This window comes from Pipistrellus kuhlii, unplaced genomic scaffold, assembly GCF_014108245.1.
Source record: "Pipistrellus kuhlii isolate mPipKuh1 unplaced genomic scaffold, mPipKuh1.p scaffold_m20_p_12, whole genome shotgun sequence".
Lineage (NCBI taxonomy): Eukaryota > Metazoa > Chordata > Mammalia > Chiroptera > Vespertilionidae > Pipistrellus > Pipistrellus kuhlii.
Genome location: NW_023425427.1, coordinates 36,064,598 through 36,091,768, shown reverse-complemented (window position 1 = coordinate 36,091,768; position 27,171 = coordinate 36,064,598). Strand labels below are relative to the sequence as shown.

General features: G+C 42.1%; 1 long non-coding RNA gene and 1 pseudogene across 1 annotated transcript in view; both read left to right on the top strand.

The window, feature by feature from the left end:
* Nucleotides 1–21,897, top strand: part of LOC123652148 — a 67,774-nt gene extending 45,877 nt beyond the window's left edge. Inside the window, exons 2-3 of the long non-coding RNA XR_006741309.1 lie at nt 3,481–3,615; nt 21,537–21,897. This is a non-coding gene — a long non-coding RNA (uncharacterized LOC123652148). The remainder of the gene's footprint in view (nt 1–3,480; nt 3,616–21,536) is intronic.
* A 1,978-nt stretch (nt 21,898–23,875) lies between these two features.
* LOC118716564 lies at nt 23,876–24,402 on the top strand (annotated as a pseudogene).
* The last annotated feature ends 2,769 nt before the right edge of the window (nt 24,403–27,171 follow it).

Below are 27,171 nucleotides of genomic sequence, written 5' to 3'. Positions count from 1 at the left end.
CTCTTGGTACTGTGCTGGGTCCCACAGCTCATACAAAGGCACTTTTGTCTGTGGATAAATGACAAATTATTATTGTGGTGAGGGTGGGGGACAAAGGAGATGCCTTATTCCGGCAGGATGCTGATGTCATTCTTTTTTGAGCCATCTTTTCATTTTGTTTTCTGACTCTTCTACATTACTGCTTAGATTAAAAAAAAAAAAAAAAAAAAAAAAAAAAAAAGTAGCCCCTTGTAAAGAGAGCTCTGAGAAAAAAATATAAATATAGATTTTGACATGGATGTTAAATAGCTAAACATTTCTCTGGCAATTTTTAGAGAAGAGGAAAAAAGAGGCATCCATGCTAGAAACCTTGCAAATGAGAATGAAGTCAAGACGGAAACAACAGGGCTAAATGAGCAAGCAACTCTTTGTCAGTTGCCAACTTGCACAGCTGCTTAAAGAAAACTGTTCTCCCCTAAGGGAGAAAAGAGATTGCACAGAGAACACAATTTCTTAATCCGTGACTTGTTTTTCATATTGACTTTGCCTAGGTTCGTAATTTTCAGTAAGCCTGATCTCATGACTAATTTTGCACTAATAGAGATGAGATAGAGTAGAGAAAGAGGGGTGTTGATATTATGGTGTAAGCAATAATTTCTTAAGGCAATTCCCAGGAAGATTATTTCTCTTCCACACAATATTTGCGTCAGGGGCTAGCCTGAGCAAGACTTTGGAAGTAATCAGTTTACTTCTTAGTGTTTTCTACTTTTACTTTCGACACTCTTTTCCTACCATTTTTCTCCTTTCCCCCTGTCAGATAGCCGTTCCACTCAGTGCCTTGTGGCCATTAGGACTACACACACACTCCAACAGGGCCTTCTGTCCCACACAAAGTCTTCCGCACCTCAACTGCCCTGTGCATTTAACGCATATCATTGGGGCATAATGTAGCATGTCACCAAGAAGATCCTGAGGATACAGGAGGATGTGGAGGACAAGGGCTCATAGGCCAGTTATGGAGACCTACAGTGTCCTGTGTTCCAGTAGGATCTGCTAATCTATGTGAAATTTTATAAATGACACCTTACTAGTACTCTACATCTGAGGAGTACCTGCATTTTAAGAGGATCTCCAGAAATGAAAAACTCATCCTAAAAGGATGATTCCTCTGATGGTGGAAATTTTGGTAGGCGACAGGCTCATGAGGGAGAAATGCTAGGGCCAGAAGATATATTTCAGACCAGGCGTCCCCAAACTTTTTAAAGTGGGGGGCCAGATCACGGTCCCTCAGAGAGCTGGAGGGCCGGACTAAATGAACTACTAATTCCTACTGTAACACCTCGGCTGCGCTCACTGCCCAAAAAACCTGGCGGGCCGGATCAGACTCCTCTGCGGGCCGCATGTGGCCCGCAGGCCGTAGTTTGAAGACGCCTGTTTCAGACCATACTATGAAGAGAATTGTTTACACCAAGTCAAGCAGTGTCCACAAAACATGTAAAATTCTTGATAAAAATGTACTAACTAGCTAAGTAGAAGGGTAAGTAGGTAAACAGAAATGGATAATGAATAAATATACAACTGGCCTGGGAAGTTTGCTGATGATGACTTAAATGACATCTCGTCACATTTTTGTTGTTGTTGTTGTTAATCCTCACTCAAGGATATTTTCCCATTGATTTTCAGAGAAAGTGGAAGGGATGGGGAGAGACTGCAACGAAGGTACATGCCCTTAATAGGAATTGAACCCAGGATCCTCCAGTCCATGAGCCAACATTCTAGCCACTGAGCCAAACCAACCAGGGCTCGTCACATATTTAATATACAGAATTGTTAACAGGTATTGGGGAACAGACTAGGCCAAATGGGAACACTGAAGATACTGTGGAAATGGAAGAAAGCAGCTATGACTGCTAGAGGTGGGGAAACAAAGAGAAGAGTTTGAAAATTAACTCTTACAAGCTTGAAGGAGAAGTCTTTAGGGCTGGGACTCAGAGACTTCTGAGGAAGTCTGCTCAGCAGTTAGTCGGCTAGAAGTGTTTGGAGGAGGGGCCACAGAGCTGGACTGAGACCCCTGAGGAAGGGACATGAGCTAGCAGGGGTTGGTCTCTCTGGAGAGGTGTAGTGGAGCTGGTTCTAGGCGTGTAGGGGAAAATTGCAAATTAGAGTCAACTTGGCTAATGGATGGCACTGTACTCAAGGTGAAGATCCTTTGCTAGAGTGATGGGAGAGGAATGAGAAACAGATAAGGAGGAGTCAGGCCTTTCTGCTTCCTTCAAACTTCCAGGCTCTGTCCAATACTGCCTATTGAGAGGGCCTAGCAGGGGTCTACCTGGCAAAAGAGTAGTGGGCTTTCAGATCCTGGCCTCAGCATCATAAAGGTGAACAGAGAAGAATGGGTTTGAGGCTAAGGGACAGTAGCTAACAACCAACACATATCTGAGATTTTAGTGTTTTCTTCTTTTGTTTTTTTTAGGAATTGTCTTTACTTTCAAATAAGTGATTTAAAACTTAAAATGGTATTTTTAAAAAGTTATCTCTGACAAATATAACATTCATTTTATTAGTCATCATCATTCCACATAGAAATTAAACCCTCATTTATTAAAACAAAATATATCCACTTATTAAGAGCTATTATTCTTTAAGAAAGTAAATATATCTAGGGAGTTGCTACTTCATTATAAGGTTTGGGAGAGACATTTTTCCCAGAGGGATATGATCAGAATTTTGATTGTATAATAAAAATGTGTAGATTTCTCACCCTCGCCGGTGTTGCTCATCGAAGGGTGTTGGCTTTTTCCCCCCCTTCAAAGGCACACACTTCATACCTCAGTTGGAAGTTCACTCCCCACCCCATGTAGGGGTGCATATGGGAGGCAACCAGTCGTGTCTCACTCACCTCTCTCTCTTTCTCTCTCTCTTTCTTTTTCCCACTCCCTCCCTTCTACTCTCTCTGAAAAGCAATAGAAAAAAATATCCTTGGGTGAGGATTAACATAATATATACATACATACTTACATAAATAAATAAATAAGCATATTTATCAAAAATTGATAAATCTCAGCACTCAGAACACATAAAAATGAAGTTTAAAAAGGAAATGACTCTGCCATAGAGGGCTCCTGTGTACAAATTCATGTCTCTGGGCATAAGTATATATATAGCAAAAGCTGGTAAAACATTCCTTCAACAATGTAAAGAAGAGCATCAATAAAAACTTACTGAGAGGTTACCACAATAAGCACTATTCTAAGTGCTTAGCACAGTTTAACACATTTAATCCTCATAATGACTCTAGAAAGCATCTTTATTTTACAGACTAACTTGCCAGGGTCACACAGCTAATTAGTGGCATAGCCAGGATTTCGACCCTACAATCTGGTTCCAGGACCCACACAGCTAGCTTCTATTCTATCAGTCCTCAACAAAATATTCTCATGGAAATTTATATGTTTCTATAAAATTCCTAAATCTAAAGCTGTCAAATGTCTTCTTTTAAAGAATAATTATAAGAATAAAGAAAACTTGCCAAGGAACAACAAAGCCAGAGCGAACCATTTATGAAAAAGAAACATAGTCCACATCTTTCTCAGCCAAGCTACCAACCTACTGGAGTTGTGGGCCCCGAACTTTGTGGTGAGTTCTGTGCAGTGGACTGTGCTGCCATTCGGTTCCTATAGTAACTCAGGGCACAGGAACATATAGTGCGGGCCTAAAGTGTAGGTAGAGATACCCAAAAGTCACATCATGATATAGAGATAACGAACTTACATAAAACAAGAAACTTATAATTATCTCAAAAAATGATCCCATTTGTATGAAACTCAAGAACAAGCAAACCTAATCTATACCAATATGCATCATTGCTTTCGGGGACCTGGGTTTATTAACTGACAAGAAGTACATGGGAAATTTTGAAGTGTTGTAATTGTTCCATATCTTGAGTATCATGGTGGTTCTGTCATTTGTCAAAACTCATGGAACTATAGCCCAGCTAGCATAGCTCAGTGGTTGAGCATCAACCTATGAACCAGGAGGTCACACGGTTCCATTCCTGGTGGGGCACGCAGGAGACAATCAATGATTCCTTCTCATTATTGATATTTCTGTCTCTCTCTCCCTTTCCCTTCCTCTTTGAGATCAATAAAAATATATTTTAGCCGAAACCGGTTTGACTCAGTGGATAGAGCGTCATCCTGCGGACTGAAAGGTCCCAGGTTCGATTCCGGTCAAGGGCATGTACATTGGTTGGTTGCGGGCACATCCATGGTGTGAGGTGTGCAGGAGGCAGCTGGTCGATGTCTCTCTCTCTCATCAATGTTTCTCGCTCTCTATCTCTCTTCTCTCCCTTCCTCTCTATAAAAAGTAAATAAAATATATTTTTAAAAAATAAAAATAAAAAAACATATATTTTTTAAAACACTCATGGAACTATATACTTAGGATATATACATTTTGCTATATGTAAATTATTTTCAATAAAGTTGATAAGAAAAACATTACTACATCCTATTTCTAGAGAAAGAAGTTTAGTTTATTCAACATATCCTTATTGAGTGCCTACTATATCCCAGCTCTCTCCTCTAAGTTTTATATCAATAGTGAACAAAACAGATAAAGATCCCTGCCTTCATGTAGCTTACATTCTAGCAGGGGGGAAGGGGAATAAACAACAATTAGGGAAAAAATAAGGAAATTATATAGGTCTAGTCACCTCATATCCCACAGAGGAAGAGACACTCCCCTCCCGTGATGAGTAAACACGGTGGGCATAGACATAGGCTAGGGACTGTGCCTGGCACACCTGTTAGCAAAGAGGAGTGCATGTTTACTAAAAAATTTATCAAGAATCTAGCAGAGCATCCCAAATCAATAACCATGTGCCCAGAATTCAAGAAAACGGCCCCACAAAGAATTGCTGAAGGACCTGATGGTGATAGAGCCAAAGGCAACTGTCAAAGAGAGAGAGGGAAAAAATACATCTACTCAATATCTTTAAAGTAATATTGATGGCACAGTACCAAAGATATAAAGAGCAAGCTATTATGAAAAAAATAGACTTTTTTAGACAACCAAAACATTTTTTTTTTTAAATCTACAGGGGGGGGGAAAAAATCCCAATTGCACTATCTACAACAAAAACACCAATTCAACTGAGCTAGTCACATACCTAAAACACTTATATTCTAAATATGTTTGGAAAAGCTCATATGATGGCAATAAAAGACAATATAAAGACAACTAATACAATTAAATAATAGGCACAGAATATGAACAGACATTTCCCCGAAGGAGAAATTCAAATGACCAATAGGCACATGAAAGATGCTAGATATTAATCATCAGGAAATTGCAAATCAAAACTAAAGCAGATAGCTGATCACACCACTAGAATGGCTGTGAAGATAGACAAGTGGTAGAGAGGATGTGAGGAAGTCGGAACCCACACACATGGCTGATGGGAATTGGAGTGGGAAGACAATCTGGCGGTTCCTTAGAATGATGAACATAGTTACCGCGTAACAGCAATTCCACTCGTAGGTGTCTACATACCGAAGAGAAGTGAAAACAACTATCAACACAAAAACTAAGGAGCAGATAGTTGCAGCAGCATGGAAAGGATTCTAAAGTAAATCATCCACCATCAAGAACTGAAATATCATTGCTGACAGATACACATAAGGAACTGTTTGACATTGAAATTGGATCTCAAAAGAACTGTTGACCCAGAAAGAAACTCACTGCAGACTGATTTATTTGCCTTTCAGCATAGCCATTATTGTCTGTCTCATTTCCGGTTCTTATAAGTGTATTTCCACTAGGACATGATCTCACTCATCTACGGGAAATGATGAACAACATAGACTGATGAACAAGAACAGACCCAGAGACAAGGAGGCATGGATCAGTCTGTTGGACCTCAGGGGGAAGGTGGGGATAAAAGGGAGAGATCAACCAAAGGACTTGTGTGCATACATATGAGCCTAACCAGTGGGCAAGGACAACAGCGGGATGGGGGCAGGAGTGAGGAGGGGTGAGGGATGGGAATGGAGGGATGAGAACAAATATGTGATACCTTAATCAATAAAGAAATTTAAAAAAATAAAGTAAATCAAGTGACTCAGATACATAAAATATGGAGTATTCATGCAATGGAATATCCTTTGGAACTAAGATAAATAAAGTGCCGATTTATGGTGCAAAACCAATAAACCTCGAGGACATTACCAGTCTTCACAAAGACCATACATAGTGTTATATCATTTATATGAAATGTACAGTAAAGCCAATTCATAGAAAGTCAACTCATAAAATGTCTGCTACATGGAAAGTGCCAGCTCATATAACTTTTCTTTTGAGGGTGATAAAAACTTTCTATGAGGATAGTGATATAATTCTGTAAATACAGTAAATGTAATTAAATTTTATACTTTAAACAGGTGAAGTTTATATCTCAAAGCGGTTTTGAAAGCTAAAAATATATATCCTTCTTTAATGACAATTTTATTCAAAAGCAATAGATCTTGAGCAAATAAACATGAAAAATGAACAAAATTACAGACCTTTCAGAGATTAAGCTGATTACAAAACTTTACAAAGTATGTGTTGAAAAATATTTTTTTGAATTAGATACAAATTGCTTTCAGAAGGGGTAGGGGATCCCACACTTCCACCAAGCAATCCTCATAATACTAGCTGCTTGTCCAGGAATTCAACTCAGTTCTTACATTATCCACCCAGTGATGGCACCAGGCACAGCAGGTCAATGGCTCAGCCCCGGGAACTGCATATACACCCTACTCCCACTTCACAGGTCAGTCTCAATCCCAGGCTTTCACCTGTACTTCTTCCCCCACCCCCACCCCCCCGCCCCCACCCCAGCCTTTGTTGTTGAAAGTATTATATATGTTCCAGTCTTCTCCTACTCCCAGCATTGATCCCTTCTAGTCTAGCCCTCCCCTCCCCCAGCCCCAGGACTTTACCACCCTATTGTCTGTGTCTATGGGTTATGCATATATGCATACAAGTTCTTTGGTTATTCTCTTCCCACCCATCCATCGACCAACCCTCCCCTACCTTCCCTCTGAGATTCCACATTCTATTCTATGTTTTTATGTCTCTGGAGCTATTTTGTTCATTAGATTCCACATATGAGTGAGATTGTTGTGGGGTCGAACCCTGGATTCAGAATAAGACCTCTGGAGGCTGATGATTGATTAAAAAAGCAGGCAAAGATTTATTGAAATAAATACTGGCCAGGACAGTCGCAAGAGCACCACACGCAGGTGGACTCCACATGACTGCACAGCTTCAGGAGTAGGCAGTCCCTTTTAAAGGTTCAAACCACAGGAATTTTCCTTTGTTCTATATCCTAAAGATTACATGCTAAAGACTGGGGTCAGCCCGCAGGGTCTCGGCTAGTCACATCCTGCTGGACATTGGAATGTGGCCCTATCTTGTGATAACCGATAACACAGAATCAGAGCTCAGAGGTTATCTACAGTTTCTATCTCTGAAGATTACTGAGTCAGTGGGAATTAATCTCCTGTGGTCCCGGTACCAGGCAAGAGAAAATTGCCTTAGCCTCCAGGTCTCCACCTGAAAGCTAAGGTAAATAACCCGCCCCCCATGTGTTTAATCAGGTGTAGGAGCCAAACTAGAAGGGTTAAAATTCAAACAGCAGTTTTTACCAAAGTATGGTTGCCACTATATTTCATTCACCACTGGTTTTATGTGCAAATCATTGATTTATCCTACTTCCTTTAACCTGTTAACTGAGCGGGACCTATAAATACGTCAAATGTAAACAATATTGGGAACGGGTAGGACATATGAATGTCTCCTTCATCAGCAATGCTGTGGTGGCCACTGCCCAGAGGCACACTGGCCACCCTGCTGCCACAGGGTCTAGCCTCTTAGACAGATAGGCAACAGGCCTCTTCCAGGGAGCTAGAGTCTGAGTGAGAACCCCTTTGGCAATACCCGTTACCTCACTCACATAGAGGTGGAAGGGCTTTGTGACATCTGGCAAGGCTAGGGCAGGTGCTGAGATGAGAGCCTTCTTTAGCTCCTCAAAGGCCCATTTTTCCACTTTGGTCCAGTTCAGCAACTGCGTTCCCCCAGTACGTGTTCCTTCCCAGGTCCACAGTTCTTCTTGATGTCCAAGGAAAATAGGCAGTTTATCTGGTGGCTCCCTGGACTGATACTTTCTTAGAGGTCCTATCGGCTCTGTCAGGACTGAATAGACTGCCCCAGTGTAACAGGTTTGCCCTCCACTTGTAAGGTTACCCTTGGGGCTTAATGGAAAGGAGCCCCAGTCCTGTCAGTCCTCCCCCTTCAAGTTAAAGATCCTTGGAGTCTAAGTTTTTTGTTGTTGTTTTTTTGTTTTTTTTCTCTCTAGCTAACCTGCCAGGACATTCTATCTTTCGGTGCCTTTGTTTCTTACAATAGGCATACTACCCTGTTTCCCTGAAAATAAGACAGTGTCTTATATTAATTTTTGCTCCCAAAGATGCGCTAGGTCTTATTTTCAGGGGATGTCTTATTTTTCCATGAAGAAGAATATGGTACACATTTATTGTTAAATGAAAATAAAGGAAATTTATTACCTGTATACGGTATGGTAGTACGGTAGTTGTCAACACAAACCAGACAAACTGTGAATCCTACAGTATTAAGAACTTACTCATTTATTCAATGACAATCATATCATCATCTTCTGGAACATCATCATAACAATCCAATTCCTGAATTTCCTGGTGAATTTCTTGTGACTCCATTTCTTTCAGAATCAATCAGTGGACCAAATCTCTCATGTTTAGCAATAGCATTCTGAGACAGGGCCTAGGGGGGGGGCCTTATTTTCGGGGAATGCCTTATATTTCACTCAGAAGGAAACCTGTAAGTCAGTCTTATTTTCAGAGGATGTCTTATTTTCGGGGAAACACGGTAATTCTTTCCTATTTGCTGCTGGCTTTTTCTTCCTTTTAATCCTTTCTCTGTTCCCCTTCTCATCACATGCACAACCTTCACAAAAATTTTTACTATTTCAAATTAATTTTTAAATCTTCTTTCTATGTTCTTTAAAAATGCATAACCATGCCTCAAACCTCCCATTATTTTAAAATATTTAGAAAAGGTAGAGGGAGGAGGGAGGAGGTTCAGCACACTGTTCCCAGGCCTCTAGCCGCTTGAAATGTAAACTGTCACATTCTTCCTACAGATAAAGATCTCAGATTCTGATGAGCCTGGAAAGGGGAATGGGAGAATTTCTAACTGCGCCTTTAAGTCCCCTAACAGAACACGGTGAAAAGTGTCCAAGCAGTCACTGGGGGTTGTTTTGGTGTCTCATTGGGGTGCAGGGGGTCACAAAGGAATTTCTCTCCTGGCAGCAGCCTCCAGCTACTCAAAACAACCCCTGGAGGTGGGCGGAGGCAGGGAGCACCGGTCCCAGGTGGCGAAGGAGGTGGTTTCCACCAGGGCGTTTCCATCTGGCGGTCCACTGCTTGCCTCTTGCCAGCGAAGGTGCCATGCGGGAACCGGTGACCCCTACACTGCAATCAGACTCCCTGAGCTTTCTGAAAAGCTCCTCTGCGTGTGTTTCCATTAATATTACTGATCTTAAAACTATAACTTAAGAGTTGACACACACACAGGACCAAGTTGCCTTTAAAATATTTTTTTTTTCTTTTAAAGATTTTACAATGTGCTGTAACCATTAATCACATTAAATTTAAATGGCCAATTGAGACAAATAGTTTTGAGACCGTTCCTCCACCACTGATCAAGAGTGGGTGACGGCAGACATAAGATTCATTTATTAATAGTTTTTGAGCTTGCTGGGCAGGCTTGGTGACTTTGTCAGTTCAAGCTTCCTTCTTGTAAATAGTTTACTTTAGAATCTGGTCTCTGCTTTTAACTTTTTGTACCACAATTGTTATAACTTCATACCTTTAAATCAATAAACATAGACATAAATCTTGTTAGGTGGGCCGATTCCCCTCTAACAGAAAGCAAAGCACCCCTGGGAAAAAGGAATCCCAGTGGCCACTCGGGGCAGTTTGCTAGCCGTCAGAGCACTCAGTTTTAAACAAATAAAAGGTTTCTTTCTTTCTCTTTTTTAAAATTTTTTACAGATTTTCACATTTATATGAACAAATAATTATACCCAAGTAGATAAACAAAATATCAAACAAACGTCTGTACTTGTACCCTTTCAGTAAACAAGTAACATTACAGTGTTTCAGCAAAACAAAAATGGCATTCATGTTGGACAAAGGAAATAAGACTAAAAATCTAGGAACTGTGAGGGGAAAGTTAACCTACAGACCGGCGTTGACCTGGGAAAAAGAGTGGTTAAATCAAAAGCATTAACATCAGAGCTGTATTCGTCCACCCGTTTCTTGAAGTCCTGGAAAATTTTAAAAACACTTTAGAGGGGAACGTGGAGACACAGATAAACCTTGACCCATTTTGACAGAGACCAAAACGCAAAACACAAAACAAATAGCCTGACACAAACACGACAAAACACAAGACAACCAGTCCAGACACCTGGGGCAGAGGACACTGTATTGTCCTCCCCAGCCGGGGACACTGTCGTGTCCTCTGGCCAGAGCCTGGAGGTTAAGCCGCGTCCAGCCCTCCAAGGACTCTTACCCTTTTGAGATCTCAACCATAACCTGGGCACCTTACCTTATGAGACTGGTCTCCCTGATTTCAATAAATCCTGCGGCTTCTGTCTCCGGCTAAGGTCCCCGAAAGGAGGGAGAGCCTCCTGCCCCTGCTGGGGGGTCCCTCTCTCCTCTTGCGGGAGGGAGAGCCTCCAGACCCTCCTGGGGGGGCCCTCTCTCCTCTCTCTCAGGTATCTCGCTGGGGGCTCCAAATGTTGTGGAGTCAAACTCTGGGTTCAGAATAAGACCACCAGAGGCTGATGATTGATTTAAAAAGCAGGCAAAGATTTATTGAAATAAATACTGACCAGGACAGACGTAAGAAAACCACATGCAGGTGGACTCCACACAAATGCACCGCTTCAGAGGTAGGCAGTCCCTTTTAAAGGTTCAAACCACAGGAATTTTCCTTTGTTCTAAATTCTAAATCCTAAAGATTACATTCTAAAGTAGGGGTGTCGAACTCAATCAGAGAAGGGCCAAAATCTAAAATCCAGCCTAAATCGCGGGCCGAATGGTTTACTGAACAGTCATAAACTGTCATTGTGATGGAAACGCAGCGGAGTGCAGTGATGACAGCGCGGTGCGGGCCACATTGCAAGGCCTGGCGGGACGGATTTGGCCCGAGGGCCTTGTGTTTGACATATGTGTTCTAAAGACTAGGGTCAGCCCGCAGGGTCGTTGCTGGTCACATCCTGCTGGACATTGGAATGTGGCCCTATCTTGTGATAGCCGATAACACAGAAGCAGAGCTCAGAGGTTATCTACAGTTTCTATCTCTGAAGGATACTGAGTCAGTAGGAATTAATCTCCTGTGGTCCCGGTCCCAGGCAAGGGAAAATTGCCTTAGCCTCCAGGTCTCCACCTGAAAGCTAAGGAAAATAGCTTCCCCCCCCCTCCCCCGCCCCGTGTTTAATCAGGTGTAGGAGCCAAACTAGAAGGGTTAAAATTCAAACAGCAGTTTTTACCAAAGTATGGTTGCCACTATATTTCAAGATCATGTCATACTTATCTTATTCTGGTGGCTTACTTCACTTAGTATAATACTCTCCAGGTTCCTCCATGCTGTCACAAAGAGTAAGAGATTTTTTTTTTTTTTTTTTTTTTTTATCCTTTTGTCTACTGATGGGCACTTGGGCTGTTTCCAGATTTTAGCTATTGTAAATCGTGCTGCTATGAACATAAGGGAGCATATATTCTTTCTGATTGGTGTTTCAGGTTTCTTAGGATATAGTCCTAGAAGTGGGATCACTGGGTCAAATGGCAGTTCCATATTTAATTTTTTGAGGAAACTCCACACTGTTTTTCATAATGGCTGCACCAGTTTGCATTCCCACCAGCAGGGTACTAGGGTTCCTTTTCTCCACATCCCCACCAGCACTTGTCATTTGTTATCACCTGTACTTCTAAGCAACTGGCTACAAAGCAGAATTTCTCAAAACCCCCTCCTTGAATTTTAATGAACTGGCTGTTATCACAGTGATATCACTGTTTCTCACATAACTCAGAGAAACAGTGATATCACTAATTTAGTGTAAAAGGTTATATATAATAACTCAGGAGCAGCACTATGTTTAAGGTCAGGAGAAAGTGGGACATGGACTTGAGGCTGGAAGCCAAAAGACTGAATGAAGTTACCTCTGGCCTTTATGAGCTACACTTCCCTCCTTAAAGAGTATGATAAGGCACCTCTAAGTCTCAATCTCCAGATCACAACACAGAGTGAAACCAATCTAGAGCCAACTCGGTGATGCACTGTCACGTGACATGCCGATACTGACACGCATTATTCATGAACCCAGAGAGAGTGATGTATATCTGTATTTTAGAAAGGCTACGTGAGGGAAGAGTGAAAGCTGGGAAACTATAAATGACCATTATCTAGTCATCTCTGTGATTAAGAATGAAGGTTTAATCTAAATGGGGCAATGGACAAGGAAATGAGGAAACAGATTTGAGAAATACTAGTAATTAGCTTTTCACGTTGCATAGCACGTAGGCCCACTCAGATGATTGCAAAGACAGATAAAATAATCAAGTACAGTATAAGTAATCTCAGAAGGTTTTTTAGAGAAATGGATCATTATCAGGACATGACACAACTCATTCAACTCTGATATAATTACAACTTGCTCGTACTTTTTTCTTACTTGTGGTTTTACTACTCCATGGCTTTTACTTTTACAGTTTTCTCTACCTTACTGTTTCTGTGTTATGTCTCATATTCTCATATTCAAAGAGAGAATATGATCGGTTGAATAAATCATCAGCCAACATAGAGTGCCCTTGCAAAAAAGAAAGCACTTATGCCTATCCTAGGTTGCCTCTGAGTCAAATCCATTCCTTGTTAAGTGGAGGATTTATGTATAATCAGTACAAATCCAGAGGATACACAATCCCTAGCAGTTCAAAGGAAAAGCTTGCTGCGTTAAGATGCTGACATATGGGATGTAAAAACACAAATCACAATATCCAGAAAATGCTGGCAATACAGTTACCCCTTGTAATTCCATGCCTGTCTGGGAGCTGAGGTTTAATGCCCTGGTCAGCATCATGAGAGAGTACGGAATCTAATAATGCTAATCCTGGAAATGACAGAAATTCAAAATTTTAAGTACAGTTTCTATTGTGTGCATATCACTTTCTCTCCATCGTAAAGTGGAAAAATTCTTAGACAAAGCACCATAAATTGGGGACCATCTGTTGATGTGTTGAATTGAATTTTAAGAATTCATTGCTTTTGCTGAAACCGGTTTGGCTCAGTGGATAGTCGGCCTGTGGACTGAAAGGTACCAGGTTCGATTCCAATCAAGGGCATGTACCTTGGTTGCGGGCACATCCCCAGTAGGCGATGTGCAAGAGGCAGCTGATCGATGATTCTCTCTCAATGATGTTTCTAACTCTCTATCCCTCTCTCTTCCTCTCTGTAAAAAATCAATAAAATATATTTTAAAGAAAGAATTCATTGCTTTTAGAACCGTATAATAAGTAGAGAAGGATAGATTTTTAAATATTTTTTTATTTTTTATTAATTCTCACTCAAGGATATGTTTCTCATTGATTTTTAGAGAGAGTAGAAGGGAAGGAGGAAGGGGGAAAGAAAGAGAGAGGGAGAAGGAAAAGAGAGAGAGAGAGAGAGAGAGAGAGAGAGAGAGAGAGAGAGAGAGAGATCAGCTGCCTCCCACAGGCACCTCAATCAGGGCCAGGGATCAATCTGCAACCAAGGTACCTTGATCAGAAATCAAACCCATGACCCTTCAGTGCTTAGGCTGTCACTCTAACCACTGAGCAATTATGGCCAGGGCCCAGAAGAATATCTTAAACCAATAGCCAATAAAGAGAGAAGTATACCCTGGCCAGGTAGCTCAGTTGGTTAGAATGTCACCCCAATATGCCAAGGTTGTGGGTTAGATCTTCGGTCAGGACGCATACAAGAGTCAACCAATGATTAATTAAATAAGTGGAACAACAAATCTCTCTCTCTCCCTTCCTCTCTCTCTAAAATCAATCAGCAAAAATTAAAGAGAGAAGCATTCTCTGCCTGTTATATGCTTGCCCTGGTTCATACCGAGGGAATGTCTCCAAAACCTCGTTTCAGTGGGGAAGAGCCAGGGAGTAAGCTTTTTGTTTGTGTGCTTCCCTCTTACTCCCCCTACCTTCTGCCTCGTGAGTGAATAGTGGAAAATCTGATGCTCTGTGGTTTCTGTTTCCCAAATGGGTAGTTGTAAAATGTTGAGTGTAACTGCCCCTCTTGGCCCCGTGGTTTACTGTCTAAGACTCAGTTGTTCGGCTCTGTGGGATGGGAGGCAGGCTGCAGCTGTCCATGGCGGGGTGAGTGTAAGCTGACTCACTCCTCAACATGCAAGTCTCAGGTCTGGACTGCAACGGAGAGAGCAGAGAAACAGACAACCCACTTCAGCAAGCTGCATTCTCCAATATATCCCTACCAGCCATTAAATGAATATTGCATGGTAATACCCTCTAGGATCTATGTCTAGTTCTCAATTAACTTGAACTCTGGAAGCAAGGAGGAGGAGGGATTAAGCTCACAGCCCCCAACAGCCAACAGCATCCTCAATGTGAAATCTGGGAGGTTGTGAAAAGACAGTGGAGCAGAGAGGTGTACTACAGTCGCCGTGAAGATCACAGCGATTGCTGCCGTCAATTTACAGGACACTGTTTCTATGCCAGGACTCAGGGTAAGAAAAGCAGCGTCACATTCACTCTGTGCTGGGGGAGCTGGGCCCTGAGTGGTGTACGTGATTAAGCAGGCTCTGAGCTGGTCTTGAACTCAGGACCCAGGACTCAAAATCTGTCTGCTGTCTCCCCTCCTAGCACCTCTATTATTTAACATCAGCTGCCCAAAGCTGCATATCATGAAACAGAAATAATAAGTATAAATATTTAAAAAGCAGAGGAAATATTATTGTGCACATTTATATAACAGAAAAGCCAAGATAATTAATGAAAAAATGGTGAGAACTGATTTTATTTTTAAAAAATATATCGTATTGATTTTTTACAGAAAGGAAGGGAGAGGGATAGAGTTAGAAACATCGATGAGAGAGAAACATTGATCAGCTGTTTCCTATTACCCCCCCCCTCCCCACACTCCGGGGATGTGCCCGCAACTAATGTACATGCCCTTGACAGGAATCAAACCTGGGACCTTTCAGTCTGCAGGCCGATGCTCTATCCTCTGAGCCAAAACAGTTAGGGTGAGAATTGATTTTAAATCCTTCTTTGCCCTTCCCCATAAGGACCAAATGGCAAGAAGTACAAGAAGTAACAAACATTATAGGGCCTTTCTCAATTTACCCAGGTCTTCTTGGGAGTAAAAGCATGGTCATCACAATCTCAGCAAGTTTAACTTATATCCTCAGAGAAGCATTCACCTTCCACGTCTTTAAGGGAAGCATGCAGGCACGTGGAGCGATATGCACAATAAACAATGCAGTTAACTCCTTTCTTTAGAGAAGGAAGAGCACCAACATTTCATCTCTGATATCTGTATTCACGGTCTGGCTTTGTCGTATCTAGCATCGTGCTCGGGAAGTCTCCAAACAATAAGAGGTGAGGGAATTAAATGCTGGAATCATAGTCCGTTTACCACATCAGGATCACGGAGGGAAGCGTCAGTTCCAGGACCCCTCAGTTCACCTTTTGGAGATTGGCAGTCCTGGCTCATTATGATTCCAGAAGGATAAAAGGGAGATGCAGGTTTTTATTTGTAAGTGTCTGGTTTTCATTTCAGTTTATTTCCTTGTTATGTTGATGTCTCCACAAAGCAGGCCCGGGGCATCTGGGTCAGAACAAATCTGGTCGTAGGCGAGGTGGAGGGATCCCTGCTGAGGAGAGAGTGGTAGTGCAAACGCTTATTTGCTAACCCCCCCCCCCCCTCCGGGTCTCCTCTCACCAGCATTTGCTTCCCAGGGTGAGTTGTCTGTGCGGGTTTTTGTTCCAATCCAGATTCCGAGGAATAGGAATCAGGCTCTGGGTTCATGAACGTTCATGAACATCACGGTGAGACAGTCACTCCTTGCTCAGTGATGTTGGAAAATCAAAACCAAGCTGCACAAAAGCGTGAGCGGGCTCAAGAATGACTGCTGGGCTGCTGGGTACTCTGGATTGAAGTCTGTCTTAAAGTGAACTCTTCTTCTTCTTCTTCTTCTTCTTCTTCTTCTTCTTCTTCTTCTTCTTCTTTTTCTTCTTCTTCTTCTTCTTCTTCTGGTCCTTCTGCTGACCATTTCCTACATCAAATGAGACTATGAGCTTTTCTGATTCGTGAATTTTCTATTTTACAAGAAAGCTATACTCATCAACTTAACAAATCATGACCCCTTCCCCTACTCACAGAGTTCCTTATTTGCCTTTGAAAGCATAAAGGGGAGCGCTCTCTCAGCACGGGGCCTAAAACCCGGAGGAGCAGGGGCCCTTGGTGAGCAGAGCTGAAGGCAGACCAGCCTCTCATGCTTTTCACGCAATCGTTCCAGAAATACATACTGGCGACCAGCTGTGCTACAGGCACTCTGCTCAGCGCCATGGGCACAGAAGTGATGAGCTGACTGGGGTCCATGGACCAGTGGGAGAGAGAGTCCAGCAGAGCAGTGAGGACCTGCCACGTGCCAAGTGCTGAGACAGAAGGGAGTGGGAAGAGCTGGGCACACAGCCCAGGCTCCTCATCTCCTGGGAGAATCAAGCTGGGACTTCAAGTGGGGCCTTCAGTGGGAACAGAACATCATCAGGCACTGAGGTCTGAGAGGACTCTCCGTGCTCGGCTCTTTCAAAAGCCCGGACCTCCAGCCAGCACCGGCACAGGAGACTGCTGCACAGCGTCCACCCCACCTCCATCCCTGCTGGCCACGTGCCTGCCTCAGCCCTGCGCCCTCCATGGCTCCCTGGTGCTTGATTGAAAGTCCTGTTCAGGCATCTCCCTAAACCAGGGGTGTCGAACTCAATCAGAGAAGGGGCCAAAATCTAAAATCTAGCCTAAATCACGGGCCGAATCGTTTACTGAACAGTCATAAACTGACAATGTTAACCAGAAATGTGAATTTAAAATGAGTGGAACAATCTTTTCCTTAACAGTGCTGTTAACCAACTCACATGCTATCAAGCAAAACAGTAATATTGGTATCAAGCAAAACAGTAATATTGGAATGTACCTAAAATGCTCATTGTTTTGTTTTTCTGGCTAGATGTCTGACACCATTTTCCCCGGATCAATGAGTCAATGTTCGGTTTTATTTCCTGGGCTGTAGCAACCCGCAAAACAGCATGGAGGTTGTCATCGGTAATGCGTGATCTGTGCTTGTTTTTGTTCAGATTCATTATTGAAAACATCTGTTCACAAAGATAGGTGCTCCCGAACATGGATAGAATACGGGCAGCATGAAGTCGGAGCTCTGGCATTGAGTCAGGGGGCAGTAGAGGGTAGAAGTCCTCAATTTCAACATCCTGAAACCTTGATTTCAGGCCACTGTCAGACTGAAGCTCGATTATCTCCATCTGAAGGTGATGGGGCACATTGTTGACATCAACTGTAAAAGGATTGGCAAAGATGTCAAAGCCTGAGTGCTGTGTTCTAAAGTCAGAGAAGCACCGCTCAAATTCACTTAGTAAACGGCTAACTTTGGTAGCCAGCCGACTGCAAGGAAAAGTACCAGAAATAGTGGTTGAGATACTCAAACAAACGGGAAAGTGGGCAAGATTGTCCTGTTCCAGTTGGGACTTCCATAGTTGAAGTTTACGCTGGAATGCTGTGATCATGTCAGACATCTTCGTGATGACTTGTTTGCGTCCCTGCAGCTTCAGATTCAGTTGGGTGAGATGCTCGCATATGTCACACATCATAGCAAAATCACATAGCCAGGCGGGACCCGACAGTTCAGGCAAGGGCTTTCCTTTACTTTCCATGAAAAGAGCAATTTGTTCTCTGAGCTCAAAAAATCTTTTGAGGACTGCGCTCTTGCTCAGCCATCTTACTTCTGTGTGGTATGGCACGTCTCCATGCTCTGCACCCACCTCCTGTAAAAACTGCTGGAACTGGCGATGATTCAGGCCACGTGCCCGTATAAAGTTAATAGTTTTAATGACTGTGGTCATTATGTCATTCATGTCCAGAACTTTTCCACACATAGCCTCTTGGTGGATAATGCAATGATAAGTAATCAAGGGTGTGTGGCAGTGCATTCTTTTTTGCATTCTTTCCTTCATTAGTCCAACCAAGCCTTTCTTTTCTCTGCACATTGAAGGTGCGCCATCGGTAGTTAGCCCCACCAACTTTTCCCAGGGTAATTTAAAATTATTTATAGATTTCTCCACAGCCTCAAATATATCTCTACCAGTCGTCGTCCCATGCATGGCAGCTACATCCAAAAGTTCCTCAGTGACAGAGAGGTCGGTCTTCGTAGCACGTATAAAGATGGACAGCTGCGCTGTATCAGTGTTGTCTGTGCTTTCATCGATAGCAAGTGAAAAAGCGAGATAACTGCATGCCTGTTCGGCCAGCTGTGATGATAGATTTCCTGAGAGTTCTTGAACTCTATCTGCAATGGTGTTTCTTGACAAACTGACATTTTGAAAACTCTGTATCTGATCTGGGCATACTTGCTCACACACTTTTAGCATGCATTGCTTCAAAAAGGCACCCTCTGAAAAACACCTTGAAGTACGGGCAATTTCTTCAGCCACTATAAAGCTTGCTTTCACTGCAGCATCATTTTTCGCTGTAGCCTTTGTAAACATTTGCTGCTGTGATTGTAGTTTGCCTTTTAGTTCTTTAACAATTTTATGCTTTTCTTCCAAAGTATATTTGCCATACTTAACATTATGTTTGGTGTCAAAATGACGACGTATATTGTACTCTTTCATCACCGACACTGTCTCATAACACAATATACACACTGGTTTGCCCTCTCTAAGCACAAACATGTATTCATTTTCCCATTTGTCATTAAATTGTCTGCCTTCACCGTCAACTTTTCTTTTCCTGGACATTTTGGGATCAATATTGGCAGTAAAAGATGTAGTTTATTGGAAATCTGCGTTAGAAGGAAAAAGTTGAAAACTGCACAGGGATAGCTTGATTTGGCAGATGGAGTGGAGAAAAAAAAGTCAGTCAATAAATGCCTGGCTGGGTACAGATAGCAGATTCTGTTGCGATTTTTATGCCTGCACTTTATGCCAGGAACTGGCAGCTTCTGCTGTGTATTTTTTATGCCCGCACACTCACTCTCTCCTCTGCTCTGCCACCCAAACAACCACATCAGATGTCGGACTATAGGTCACGCCTCCTGAATCTCGCGTGACTTGTTATCTATGCGCATGCGTAATAGATAGCAAGTACTGCGGCCGGCGAGATCACAAGCCTATGTCACCGCGCGTCATTGTGATGGAACGCAGTGGAGTGCAGTGATGACAGCGCGGTGCGGGCCACATTGCAAGGCCTGGCGGGCCGGATTTGGCCCGCGGGCCTTGTGTTTGACAAGTGTGGGATAGAGCGTCATCCTGCGGACTGAAAGGTCCCGGGTTCAATTCTGGTCAAGGGCATGTACCTTGGTTGTGGGCACATCCCCAGTAGGAGGTGTGCAAGAGGCAGCTGATCGATGATTCTCTCTCATCGATGTTTCTAACTCTCTATCCCTCTCCTTTCCTCTCTGTAAAAAAAAATCAATAAAATATATTAAAAGAAAATATGCCAAAAGTGGGTTTATCTCTCAAGGCAAACTCCGATTAAATAGGTTCACAGAGTCTGATCTATGAACCAGAGTGCCAAGTTACCAATTTACAATGAGAAATTTTAAATTATAGAGACCTAAATTAGTAAGTCGATGTGACTTACATATTTTCTCCCAATGGGACGACTTACATCTTTATTCCTTTGTTGAAAATCTATATTTTTATTTATTTCAGAGAGGAAGAAAGAAGGAGAGAGATAGAGATATCAATGATGAGAGAGAATCACTGATGGGCTTCCTCCTACACACCCCACACTACGGATTGAACCCACCACCCGGCATGTGGCCTGACCGGGAATCAAGCCCATGATCTCCTGGTTTATAGGCTGATGCTCAACCACTGAACCACACCAGCCAGGCATATCTTCATTCCTTGAAGGAAGAAAAGGGAAAGGCAAAGGGCACAATGTGTGTGTCAGCTGAGACTGCCTATACCTCTACCTTTTAAAGTGCTTATATAGTGTCACCCAATACTGTGTCACATGCCCAACTAATCTGTAAGTTGGACTGAGAAATATGAGTTTGGGTTGGACTCACTGCCACTTACAAATAAACCAGAATTCTTCTTAGACATAAGGGATAATGAATATCAGACAGCCAGACAGGCAAAGGTCAATCTCTTCACACACAAAAATACCCCAGAGAAATAGGAGAGAAGGGACCTAGGAATCATGCAATCTATCAAGGAGAATATTGAAGATTTTCCATATTAACGTCAGTGAAGGGAAGTCTCATGATAAAATTAGTGCGAAATGAGCAAAGATTCCTGGAACAAATGCAACCTATTATTCAATCTGTTTGTCAATGCTGAAAACAGATATGCAGCTGTGTGGAGATTTGGGATTAATTAGTGAAAGGTACTGAACACTAAGCAAGTAAAAATGAAGATAATTATTACTAAAGAAATATAACAGTCTTTCAAGCCATAAAATGTTGTAGGGACATCTGGAGATACAGCAGAAGTGACGTAATTTTTGAATTCCTACATTAAAATAGAGAAACAAAATAGTAAACTAAAAACTGTTAGCATTTACAACAAACTCGGTGATAAATTATTCCCACTTGCCCTAAAATACAAGTAGCTATAAAGCTTCTAAAAGAAAACATAGGAGAAAATCTGCAATCTTTTGACAGACAAAGAATTTTTATATAACACAAAAACATGAACCATAAAAGAAAAAAAATGATACACTTGACTTCATCAAAATTAAAATATTTAACTCTTGAAGACACACCATTAAGAAAAGGCAATCTATAGATTGGGAGAATATATGTATAACACAATATATATCTGACAAAGGACTTAGGCCCAGAATATGTCTGTCTTGTTTATCAGTACTGCCTTATTTTCAATATCTTTATTATGCCCTACTCTTTCACCAGAAGTTGATGGAGATAATATTGTATTAGAAATGTATAACAAATAAGAATGGAATAGTAGGCAGTTGTAAAAAGGGAGGATCTCTTACTCTTGAGATAGCATGGAGGGGCCTGGAGGGTATTATGCTAAACCAAATTGATAGGGGGACGCATAATCTAATAGATAGAGCACCTGAGTTAATCTAAAAGATAATCATATTAGTTTGAAATTCTGAAAAGCATACACATGTGGGAACAGAGGGTTATGTTTTTTTTCTTTTCTAAGTGTCATTTCTCGAGCCAGTGCACCTGGGTACTCCCTTTGATCCTAAACCACGTGATGGAGGAAGTGATTCAACTGCGGACAATGTATTCTGTACCCAACACACAAGCAGAACTGTTAAGCAAGACCAGGCCGACCCTACCAGGAGCCAAGCCGTCATCTCATTGCCTGACAACCAAGAACAATGCATCTGCTGAATTCCGGGACTGCATGCAATTGCATTCTGTTCCCAACCTTACCCCAGCCCATTTTTCCTATATAATCCTGTCCCCTGCACCCTATGGGCAAAACAAGCTTTGGATGCATGTAAGCTCCCTGTCTTCTTGGTTTGCTGGCCTTCTCAATAAATGCCTTATATGATTCAGTCCTGCCTTAGTTATTGGACATTGCTACAGGCAGTCTGAGCCCACCTGGGGGTTTCCTGGCAACAAAATCAGCCAGTCAGAGAAAGACAGGTATCATATGATCTCACTCATATGCAGAATCTAACGAGCAAAATAAACCGATGAACAAAATATGTCCAGCCCAGCTGGCATAGCACAGTGGTTGAGCGTCTATCTATGAACTAGGATTTGATTCCTGGTCGGGGCATATGCCCGGGTTGTGGACTCACCAATGTAAGGCTTGCAGGAGGCAACCAATCAGTAATTCCTTCTCATCATCTCTCCCTTCCTCTCTGAAGTCAATTAAAAAAAAAAAAAAAAAAAAAAAAAATATATATATATATATATATATATATATATATATATATATATTTTTTTTTTTTTTTTTAAAGGTCCAGAGACATAAAAGCATGGAACAGGCAGATGAACCTCCAAGGGAAGGGAGTAGGGGGGATGGGAAAAACTCATCTGTAATAATAAAAGCATGATATGCTAATTAGATCGGACAGCCAAATGACCTTTTGGACATCATTCCAGATGTTTTTCAGTAGAAGCTGTGGGGGCAGGGGCTGAGACAGAGGCAGTTAGGGGCGATCAGGCAGGCAGGTTAGCAGTTAGGAGCCAGCAGTCCCGGATTGTGAGAGGGTGTAGGCTGGGCTCAGGGCCTCCCCCCATGCACAGGTTTTGTGCACCAGGCCTCTAGTCTTAATATATAAAGAGGTAATATGCAAATTAGGCCCAGACACCATAACAGGACAACTAGACAGGAAGAGGGCCCGGGCACGTCCCCGAGCCTGAGAGAACAACATGCAGGCATGGCCCCAAGCCTGAGAGGACAACACACAGGGGCTCCAGCTCCTAGCCTCCGAGGCAGGGCTGGGGGCTAGTCCCCAGTGGACACACACACACACACACACACACTTGAACTGAATGTATTAATCATTGGGTTATCAATTACTTTTGGTTTAAATAAAAATGCAGTCTATTACTGTTAGTTAAATAAAAATGCAGTCTATTACTTGGTTTGTTTGTTTTTTATTTGAGAGAATGGAGTGCTACTCTTATATTGACAGAAAGTATGTTCTGACTCCAGCTTATCCTTGTAAAACTAAACAGAAGTGTCTTCTGTTATCCTGAAAAAATGTAAAATATGAGGGAGTTTCTTAGTGCTAAGAAAGCCTCCCCCCCCGCCCCCACAACCAGGGTTAGAGCAGAAACGAACGTATTCATGAATTAAAAAAGCTTTTCCATTTAACTTTAAATAAAATATTAAATTCCATAGATATATATTTAAAACAACCAAGGAAGATTTTCTTTTATGAATGGAGATAAAACAGACTTCTCAAAACAATTATCTTCAAGTGGATTATCCTATATAATAAAAGTGTAATATGCAAATTGACCGAACAGCGAAACAACTAGTCAGTGAGGGGGCAGGGGCAGGGCAGGTGAGGAGGTGGCGCCAGGTCAGCCAAGGAGCATGTCAGTGGACAGAGGAAGGAGATGGCAATGAGGACGGGGCTATTCCCTAATCAGCTTAGTGACCACCCCCCATCCCCCCCACCCCCACCCCCACCCTGCCTCCCATAGAGGGAGGCCAGACTGAGATAGGCCGGCTCCCTAAGCCATCAGGCAGGCATCCCCTGAGGGCTTCCAGACTGCAAGAGGGTGCAGGCCAGGTGCACCGGGCCTCTAGTAGATAATAAAAATAAACAAAATCTTCTTATTTGAAAGATCTAAAAAGTTAATTGAGAAGACAACAAACTTTCTTTCAGCCCCTTTCAGCTAAAAATGCTGAAGGAAAGGAGGTCTCTTATGTTTCCCAACTTAATTCTTTGCTGACCTTTTCACCAATCCCTTAACCCCAAATAAAAGGTCAGAAGAGTCAAAGTCTCATAAGAATAGATTTTTCGATCTGATAGAAAAAAATGTTGTAAAATATTTTTCTCGGGTGGGTCAGCTGTGGAGGGTGTAGTAGGGGCATTCTCCTTGCAGAGCCGACCGGCTCTGGCGCCCCAGCAGCCGGACTTGGCGTGTTTGTGGTGAATTCTGCTGCAGCTCTTTTGGGGTGGCCGCCAGGCGGGTTGCTCTGCTGACCTCCATCACCTCCTCCTAAAGATGCATCCTGACTTATCTCCACACTTTCACAGTGAAGAATGCAACGCCTTGATTAACTTACTTAAGGAATGCCACAAAAATCACAGCATTCTGAAATTTTTTGGTCATTGCAATGACCTTGATTGGGAGATGAGAAAATGCTTAAAGAATGAGTACATGGAAAAGAAGGACCAAGAGCAGGGAGCTTGGCAATGCGATGCAAAAGAGACTTTCAAATCCTCCAGAGGAATCTGAAACATAAATTATATTATCACTGGATACCTTAGCTGAGAGAAGATCTGAAGACTCTTGGTTGATAAAGCCAAAAGAATCCTATCTCATTTGGTCTCCAGAATCTTTTGAATAGCAAGTGACCCAGAAGAAATACAGAAACGCTGGATTCAGGATATTTGTTGGGCAGAGCCTTTAGTACTCTGATTCCTTTACCAACACACCTGACTTTTAATGTGTTTCTTTACTTTGCCTACAACCATTTCACATTTGAGTAATTTATCACCCTCAATAAAATAATTGACTTTACTCATATTTTCTCTGTTCTTTTAGACTCTACTGGAATTAAAGAGAAATGGTCCCATTAGACTTTTCCTTTTGACAACATGGCAATTCTAGAGCTTAAACATTGAAGATACAAGCTATGGCTCAGTGGTTAAGCGTCAACCTGTGTATCAGAAGTCATGGTTTGTTCCAGGTCAAGCCATATGCCTGGGTTTTGGGCTCGATCCCCAGTAGGGGGCATGCAGGAGGCAGCCAATAGATGTTTCCCTCTCATTAATGTTTCTATTTCTCCCTCCCTCTTCCTTCCTCTTTCTGAAATAAATAATAACATCAAATAAAAAAGATACAAGCTAAGGCAAAAAGAGTTTGAGGAAATTTCTAGCTGTGTTAACTATATGAAAATGTTGCAACTTCATTGTTCTTAAAAGAGCCGTTTTCGAAAAGATTGAGTGCTTAACATTGATAAAATTACTTCTAGTTAGAATTGAAGTCTTGGTGGACTTTGGTTCTTGTTTGGTTGGATGTGCCCATCTGGATGCCAGTTAACTCCTGGGCATTAACCTTAGGCCAACATGCCTACTCCCGCTGGGTACAGGGCTCTTCTTCCCAAACTCACCTTTTAGCAGCATTCTTTCTGCCTGGTGTTCCTGAGACCTGTGAGAATCTGAAAGTCAGCAACATCCAGCCACATGACAGCATGGCTTGATCTTGTCAGATAAATTGTCAACCGACTGAACTATGAGCTCCTTCTATTGAAATCGTTATGTGTGTTCAGCATGAGGCCTTGTTGGTGTCAGTGTTGAATAAGTGATTTCCACATCACAAGAGGTGTTCAAGAGGCTAGACATTCATTCACTTCGTGAGGTGGTTATGTGGAAGGTAGTTACACAGACATGAGCAGAGCAAGAATGATAGGCCAGGTACAGAAGATCAGCAGGATGGAAAGCCCCAAGCGCCTAGCAGCGGACACTTGTAAGGTGGGACCTCACCCCCAGGGGGACTTTTCTTCCCCTAGAATATCTCTGATCATGAAGTTTGGACTCCCTGACATTCGCTCCCTAGAGATAATATCTAGGCCTCAGCAATATTCCAGCTCCAGGTCCAGAAAGCAGCAAAATCAGACCAGTGCCCCCATGGCTGCTCTCAGGACCAGCTGCATTGGATGATGACCCCCTGCCCTGGTGCCAGCCATTCAATCAATGGAGACCACAACCCTGAAAGGACACACCTGGAAAACTGCTGAATATTCTGTTGAGATCTTTCCCTGGAACATCCCCTAAAATTTCCACCCTTAAAACCCTTAGGACGTAGGACCCAGTTCGCTCACGCCTTCCCTCCAAGGGCCCTTCCTTTACCTCTGTAATTTGTTTCCTAAGTCCATTTCTTTTAGGAATTGTTTGTTCTACCTTTGACTTACCAAATAAATGTTCTTTTATCATTTGGAAAAAAAATTTTTTTTTCTCACCAAAACAGTTTAATCTAAATGAGGACTGAGTAATACAAACTCAGCATCACACGTACTCCCCGTTTATTCATTTCCTGTGCCTTACAACATCTTACACAATAGCACTCATTCCTCTCTTATGTTAATTCTGTGGTTTGGTGTGTATTCCCACCAATAAGACTCTGATAACCAAATATTCACTTATGTAGCCTGTCAGCATTTTATTATTTTACGTATGTGTTAATTTTCTTTTTTTACAAAAAAATTCAAACATATACTGAGTGGCCAGATTATTATGATCTCTGAGCACATAATAATCTGGCTACTCAGTGTGTGTGTGTGTGTGTGTGTGTGTGTGTGTGTGTGTGTGTATAGAGAGAGAGAGGCCTGGTGATGAATTTGTGCATGGTGGGGTATGGCCAGCCTGTCCACAGGTAGGGTACATGGACCATTGGCCGGCCTGCCTGCTGGTCAAACTCCTGATCAAGGGGACAATTAGCATATTAGCCTTTTATTATATAGGATATACACTGAGTGGCCAGATTATTATGCATTCAGAGATCATAATAATCTGGCCACTCAGTGTATACAAAAATAAAAAAGATCACCTTGTTTTTAACAATTATCACATAGTCATCTTATTTCTTCTGTGGCACCACCCATTTCTCACTACCACCTTCTGCCTCAGATTCTTTTGAAGCAACTTGTTTCAAGTATAGGTTTCCCCACCAAGTACAGTGTTCCTATGAAAACTTTTTCAAAAATATTTTTTTATTTCTTGATTTTAAGGAGAAAAAGGAAGGAAGGTGGAAGAGAAAGAGAGAGGGAGAGAGAGAGAGAGAGAGAGAGAGAGAGAGAGAGAGAGACCCATTTGTTGTTCCACTTACTTATGCATTCATTAGTTGCTTCTAGTATGTGCCCTCACAGACAAATCCGCAACCTTGACGTATCCTGACAACACACTCTAACCAACTGAGATACCCCACCAGGGCTCCTGTGAAATATTTTGTAAGTCAAAATGTTGTAAAGCAAAGAAATTTATTAATTTATATGGAAATATTTTTTAACATTCCCAAAAACATAACCTACCAAATTACATCAAATAACGCATAAAACCTAAAATAATACTAACATACAGTTAAAGTAGAAATGCACAAAATAAACTGAAATACAGCACAGATCTCACAGACACAGCTCG